The sequence below is a fragment of the Photinus pyralis genome, unplaced genomic scaffold (genome assembly GCF_008802855.1).
Source record: "Photinus pyralis isolate 1611_PpyrPB1 unplaced genomic scaffold, Ppyr1.3 Ppyr1.4_LG9, whole genome shotgun sequence".
Lineage (NCBI taxonomy): Eukaryota > Metazoa > Arthropoda > Insecta > Coleoptera > Lampyridae > Photinus > Photinus pyralis.
The window spans coordinates 10,169,213-10,176,365 of record NW_022170878.1 but is presented as its reverse complement, the minus strand read 5'-3'; positions in this window follow the sequence as shown (position 1 = coordinate 10,176,365).

Sequence of the window (7,153 nt, the reverse complement as noted above, 5' to 3'; positions counted from 1 at the left end):
CGAGGGGGAAACCACTCTTTCAATTTGGTGTACATGAATTTTTCATTCCAGTTTCATTCCATTTTCAATCTTTCAATATTATCATTATCAGTTTCATTACTTTCAATCTGTTCATTCTCTTTTCATTCTATTAATTCTAAGATTAATTCTTTTTCATTCTATTAATTCTCTTCATTTATTTTTCATTTCCTCATTTTTCTTATTACGGTTATAAATATTTTTCATTAACGGTTTCATTATTTACAAAAACGAATAGTTCATTTTCAATTCTTACGATTTCATTCTTTCATTATTATTTCAATCTTTCATTACACACTTCAATCCTCTCATTATTTCCATTTTCAATCTGGTGTACAAATTTTAAGGAAGTGGTTTCCCCCGAGGGGGAAACCACTCTTTCAATTTGGTGTACATGAATTTTTCATTCCAGTTTCATTCCATTTTCAATCTTTCAATATTATCATTATCAGTTTCATTACTTTCAATCTGTTCATTCTCTTTTCATTCTATTAATTCTCTTCATTTATTTTTCATTTCCTCATTTTTTCTTATTACGGTTATAAATATTTTTCATTAACGGTTTCATTATTTACAAAAACGAATAGTTCATTTTCAATTCTTACGATTTCATTCTTTCATTATTATTTCAATCTTTCATTACACACTTCAATCCTCTCATTATTTCCATTTTCAATCTGGTGTACAAATTTTAAGGAAGTGGTTTCCCCCTCGGGCCCATCCAATGTCACCCATACTTTGGGAAATACTGCTTTCAAGGTTGCCGAAAAGGACACTTTTGCTCTCAACTAATCAGAAACCAAATTTGAGCAGTCTATTAAAAACTTTCCAACAATATACGTCATTTAATTTAATCTATAATTTTGTATTGGTGGTATTCACACGTGAAAAGGAATGCATAGATACTTGGGAGATGATGAGCGAGTCTTATAATAATGCGTTTGGTAATGTTAAAGCGTATACGATCGAAAACTAACCGGAATTAGAAAGTATTTCTTTACAGTGACTGCAAGTAGGAAAAACAAAGACGTAACTAGTGAGTGACCTTGTTTTGTAGTGCAAACTCGTGATTTTGGGGTAGGATTTCCACGGCAAAAATTCGTGACCTTGGTGAATGGAATTTCCCGGTTATGTAACTTAAGGAGTGATCTTGATCCAAGGTCACGTCTTGGTAACGAAACGGGGGAAATCCAAAGCCACGACCATGCGACGTAACCAAAGAAAACTGGGAGATCTACCCCACTGGAGGCAGAGGGTGCCGGTAATCTATTGCCAATTAAACGCTCTAAAAGTCTTCTGCAGACCTTTGAGGTTCCTTAAAGGCTTTAAAAGATTCGCACAGTTTTTTTTTTAATAGTGGCCTACAAGCCTTTTGAAGACTCTTGGAAACCCTTTAAAGACAAAGGCTTGACGCTGAAGGCTAAGATTCGTAAAAGAAAATTCGTAAATGGTCTTTTTGAAATTAATAAAGACTCTTAAAGACTTAAGGTCTATTAGAAGCACCAGAAGGTGGCCGTCCTGGAAGACTGTTAGAGAGAAAACCAATGACTTGCGATTGGTCAAAAACACTTTCAAAGAGAAATTAAGGGTTCTGAACGACCAATAGCTTCTGTTTAAGTTTCAAGAAGATTCTTTGTGATAATTCTTGAAACCAAGACTAAAAACCTACCTATGGCTCTTTGACAGGAAAGAGGTCTTTGGAACTCTGAACATCTCAAATAACCGATAGATCCCAACGGATCCTAAAGTTCTTAATATCCCTTAAGCTTTAAATTTCTTAAAGAAGTCATGCGAACGATTTATTTGGTTACAGCACCTACAATAATGAGGAGTCACCGTATATGTGTAAATTTCAATTGTGTTTAAACGTAAATGTTGTCGTTGATTTAGGATTTGAATTTGAAGTCAATATGATTATGTTTAAGGATTATTTGTTGCGTAATATTTTGATTTTTTTTAAATTGCTCATTTAGAAAGATTAGGGACATTTGGAAGTAATGTTTTGTTAAAGTTATCTCATTTAATTCCGGTCGAAGCGATAAGAAATTTGTTATAGCTGCGTAAACTAATTAGTTTGAAGATACGCAAGTTTCGACGATAAGAAATCATACAATTACAAGTAGAGGAGAGGATGTTTTAAATTGTAGAGGAAAACGTGAATGGTCGCTTGTTTGGTGGTGAACTTTAATCGTGGCTTTTTGGTAGTCGCTTATTGGTGCGGCGATTGGCAGTTTTGCCGTATTGGAGCGCGTTATTGCGAGACAGTTCGTCATGACAATTGTAAAGTTTTGTAAGAGATGTTTATTACGCCATTTAAAGAAGTTAAAGAAGTGAAATTTGTCGGAGTGTTGTGTTTATCGAGCAGTTATCGCTTATGTGAAACCTTTCTTTAAAGTCTCGAAGTATCAGTGAAAGGGAGTTTTTCCACCATCAAAGAGCCAATTTTACATCAGTAATAACAACGAACCCAGTGTCGTCTAAATCGAAATTTGGATGCCATCGAAGAAATATTTCAGTCCAGGTTTTAGGGGTAAATACTGCACGTTAAGTACATCCGAATTTACCACCAAATCAAAGATTTTGAGTTCAGGTCCTGGAATTCTAAATGTTTGTCATATTTTTGAAAATAGCCCGGCTCTTTTGAGTGCAAGAGTAACAACCAAACGTTTTAGATATAAATACTGCGCGTTAAATGAACCTGAATTTCACACCAAATCAAAGATATTGAGTTCACTTCTCGAAATTCTTAACTTATGTCAAATTTTTGGAAATTCAGAAAGTCTAGGTTTCTTTGGTTTTTTAAATGAATGACTAAGAACTCAACTTTATTAGAGAGGTAAATAAGGCACGTTGAATAAATTCGAATGACACATTCAAAAAATTTTGAGTTCATCTTCTGAAATTCTTAACTTTTGTAAATTTTTTGCAAAGCCATAAAGCCCAGGTTTCTTTGTTTTTTTTTAATAAATAGTAAGAGCTCAACTTTTTTAGGCGTAAATTCAATAATGTTGAGTTCAACTCCTGCAATTCTTAATTTTTGTAAATTCAGAAAGCCGAGGTTTCTTCGGTTTTTTAAATGCAAGGGTAAAAGTTCAACTATTTTAGGAATCAGAATCCGAAATTTAACACCAAATCAAAAATTTTCTTAACTTTATATTTCGCAAATTCAGAAAACCCAGGTTTCTTTGATTTTTTAATGAATGAGTAAGAGCCCCACGTTTTAAGGGTAAAACTTAAATTAGAATTTGACACAAATTCAAAAATGTTAACTTTCAACTCCTGGAATTTCTGTTTTTTGCAAATTTCAGTTCCATTTTTTTTTTTTTTTTTAGACGCAATAGACCGTTTCGGGGATACATCCCGCACGTTAAGTGCATTTGAAATTTGATACCAAATCAAAGATTTTGAGTTCAAATCCTGGAATCCCAGGTTTCTTGTTTTTTTAGAGGTTAAATATTGAACAAACTCGAATTTGGCACTAATTCAAAAATTTAATTTTTGTAAATTTCAGTCCAGGTTTTTCTTGGTTTTTTAGACGCAAGAGTGACTTTTTAGCAATAAATACCGCACGTTAAATGAATCCGAAATTTAACACCAGATCAAACATTTTGAGTACAATTCTTAACTTTTGTCACATTTTTTGCAAATCCAGAAAACCCAGGGTTCTTTGGTTTTTTTTAATGCTTGGGTTTTAGGGATTCGAATCCGAAATTTAACACTAAAAGATTTTGATTTCACTTCCCGGAATTCTTAACTTTTGCAAATTTACTGTAAATTCAGAAAACCCAGGGTTCTAGTTATTAATGAATAATTAAGAGCTCAACTTTTTAGGGGGAAAACGTTGCACAAATTCGAATTTGACACAAATTCAAAAATGTGAGTTTCAACTCCTGGAATTCTTAATTTTTGTAAATTTCAGAGGTTTTTTTTTGGTTTTTTAGACTCAAGAGCCTTGACCTAGACTTTTTTTAGCAATAAATACCGCACGATAAATGAATCCGAAATCCGAAAGATTTTAAGTACAATTCTTAATTTCTGCCAAATTTTTGCAAATCCAGAAAGCCCAGGTTTCTTTGGTTTTTTTAAATGCTAAGGTTTGGGGATCCGAAGAAATTTAACACAACTTCCCGGAATTCTTAACTTTCGCAAACTTTTGTAAATTCAGAAGACCCAGGGTTCTTTGGGGTTTTTAATGAATGACAAATTCAAAAATATTGAGTTTCAACTCCTGGAATTCCTAATTTTTGCAAATTTCAGTCCTCAAAGCCTCTAGAAGGTTCGTGGAGACTTTTGAAAATCTTTAGAGGTCCGTGGAGACTCGCAAAGATTTTTAAAGACGAAAAACCTTAGCTCTTATTTTAAGAGACGCTTGAGCGAATATAGCGATCTTTAAACGTCGTTTGAAAGAACTCAAATGCTTGATGGAGGTCCTTAAAGACTATTAGAAGGATGTAGAGACAATTGAAGACTCTTGGAAAGGACTAAGAAGAAAAGGTTCTATTCTTTCCAGCAATGACATTTTCCGCTTTGTTATCCTGCTCCCTGTATTTTAAACAACTTTTTGGAATCTCATCTCATACGAAAAACTGGACACGTTTTCCTCGATCACGCAAGCAGTAAATCCCTTCAGACAGTTTCCGTTTGAAAGCCCTTAAGCCTTTTTTTTAATATTCCACGCGGAAACAAGGAGAAAATAAAAAACCGCGATAACGCGTGCGGCGAATTTAAGCATCGGAAGAATGCAGCTATTTCGGGACGTCGGTCGGTGGTGCGGCGGGCGGAAACGACAGCGCGTCCACTACCACCCGATCGATAAAATGCAAGGGGGATCGTAAAACGGCGGCGGCTCCCTCGGGATTACGTTATCTGAAGGAATTGCCGGTGGTATAACGAATAAAAATTATTGCCGAGTTTTCCTTATACTTAATCTACCTCGCCTAACAATCCATTGTTAGAAAAGCGGAAAATTCTTTTTCGTTTGGTTTTTTTTAATTAAACGAGGCGGCGGAAAATAATGCAAGTTCGCCGATTTCGTCGACGGGAGTGGAGTTGCATAAAATTGCGCTATTGCTTAGAGACGCAATTGTGATTGCTTCATGTTTTAGGCTTATTATTGCGAAGTTGCCGATCAAGCGGAAGGTTAATGCATTTTCAACGAATGTCGAAACGTGAAATTTTGCAGAGAACGAAAACTTCGAAAACCGTTCCTTCCCCTCTTCCTCTGCGGGGGCTTTTGGAAACGGAAATCTTTGGGATTTACGCCTACTGGATTTTGCATCCGTTTAATTTGCTAGTCTGGTTACCCTGATGTGCACACAAAAATACCTTTCTTTGGACACACCCTGTATATGGTGCATTACGAAGGAAAATGGAAGATGTCTCTAAAGGATTTCAAAAGTCCTCCATTCTAGAGGCTTTGAGAGCCTTTAATTCGCTCAAGTATCCATACTATGCTATAAGAAAATTGTCTTGAAGAGTCCTTGAATGTTTCAAAAGTCTTTCAAAGGATTTAACACTCACAAACTCTTCAAACGCTTCCAAAAAACCCTCTAGAAGAGTCTTAAAGATTACACATTTAGCAGTTATTAATCTTTGAGTCTTAAGAATTTCCTAAAAGCATCTAGTCCTTAAAAACAACCTAAGAATCATATATATATATATAATGTATAAGTCTCCACGCTTATGGTTTTTAAACGGTGCGGTGATTAAAGCCCCCCCCCCTTCCCCCGTATAACATTTTGAAAAGTGTGCGTTAATAAACAAGTATAAATTGTGCACAACTCTTGTGCAGATAACGCGCAATTTTTTAAACCGAAATTGCTTTTGTTTTGAAATCACCAATGGATATATTCCTTGCAGATGTCTCAATCGCCCTTTGTGAGTACCCTCTTCCGACAATCCGTTCTGGAGGTAAAAGGGAATATACCCGATCACGATAAGAGGTCGAGGAGGAGGGTTATGATTGGTAGAAATTCATTTCTTTCGTTGAAACCTTTCATTAGAGTACCATGAAGAATAAAACTAGTTCCACTCCCCTCTCCCTTGCTCCTCCACCCCGTACTTTGATAAGAAGACAGAAAGAAAGGCGGTGGTTTGTAGAAAACGGATCCTTTCGTTGAGACCTTTAATACAATCAGAGATAAAATTAATTTTTAACCCCCCCCCCCCTCAGACCCCGTCGCACACTGATCTCGAAAAAGAGTCGCGCGGGAAAGTTATAGTTTGTACAAACCAATTTATTTCGATGAGACCTTTCATTTGAATACCATGAAGGGTAGAAAATGTGTTTCCCCCCCCCCCCCGAATTTTCTAAAGTTTAACTTGGCACCACTAAAGGCATGCGTATGCAAAATCTGCGACCAATTGGTTGTCGTATGCACGTTTTACTTTCAAAAACACCATCTCAGAAAATAATTCGGGGGGGGGGGCCTTTTAGACAGCGAAATTTGATGGCCGTCTGGCACACCTTCAAAGTATAGGCTACCTACTGCAAAAAAATTCCATGACTCTAAGACCATTCCCCTAGAAGTAGTTCAAAATGGCAAAACAATAGCACCTTTTTTTTAATTCTTAAATAATGCGCTAAAAATGCAGTCTGTTTTTCGTGCATTTTTGTAGTTCTTAAAAAATGCGCGAAAAACAGAGTTATACAGGGTGTATGTAACGTATATCATTCAACAAAAATTATCTGGTAGAATCGAAAAGACCAAAACAAGCATTTTTTTCAAAATAACCCCGTAACACCCTTAGTTTTATTTTTCTGTCCCTTATCGTCGCTGAAAAAAAAGTTTAAGGGGAAGATCCCAAACGAACCATTTTTTGCCATTGTTTTTTTAGCGCATTTTTAAGAATTAAAAAAAAGTGCTATTGTTTGCGTTTTGTCCGTCCGTCCGGACCCACTTCTACTGTTTTGAGCTACTTCTAGGGGAATGGTCCTAGAGTTCTGAATTGCAGTAGGTAGCCTATAGCTTGAAGGTGTGCCAGACGGCCATCATATTTCGCTGTCTATCAGCCCCCCCCCCCTCCAAATTATTTCCTGAGATGCTGTTTTTGAAAGTAAAACGTGCATAACTTTTACATACGCCAATCAACTGGTCTCAGATTTTGCATACGCATGCATGGGGGGGGGGGGGGG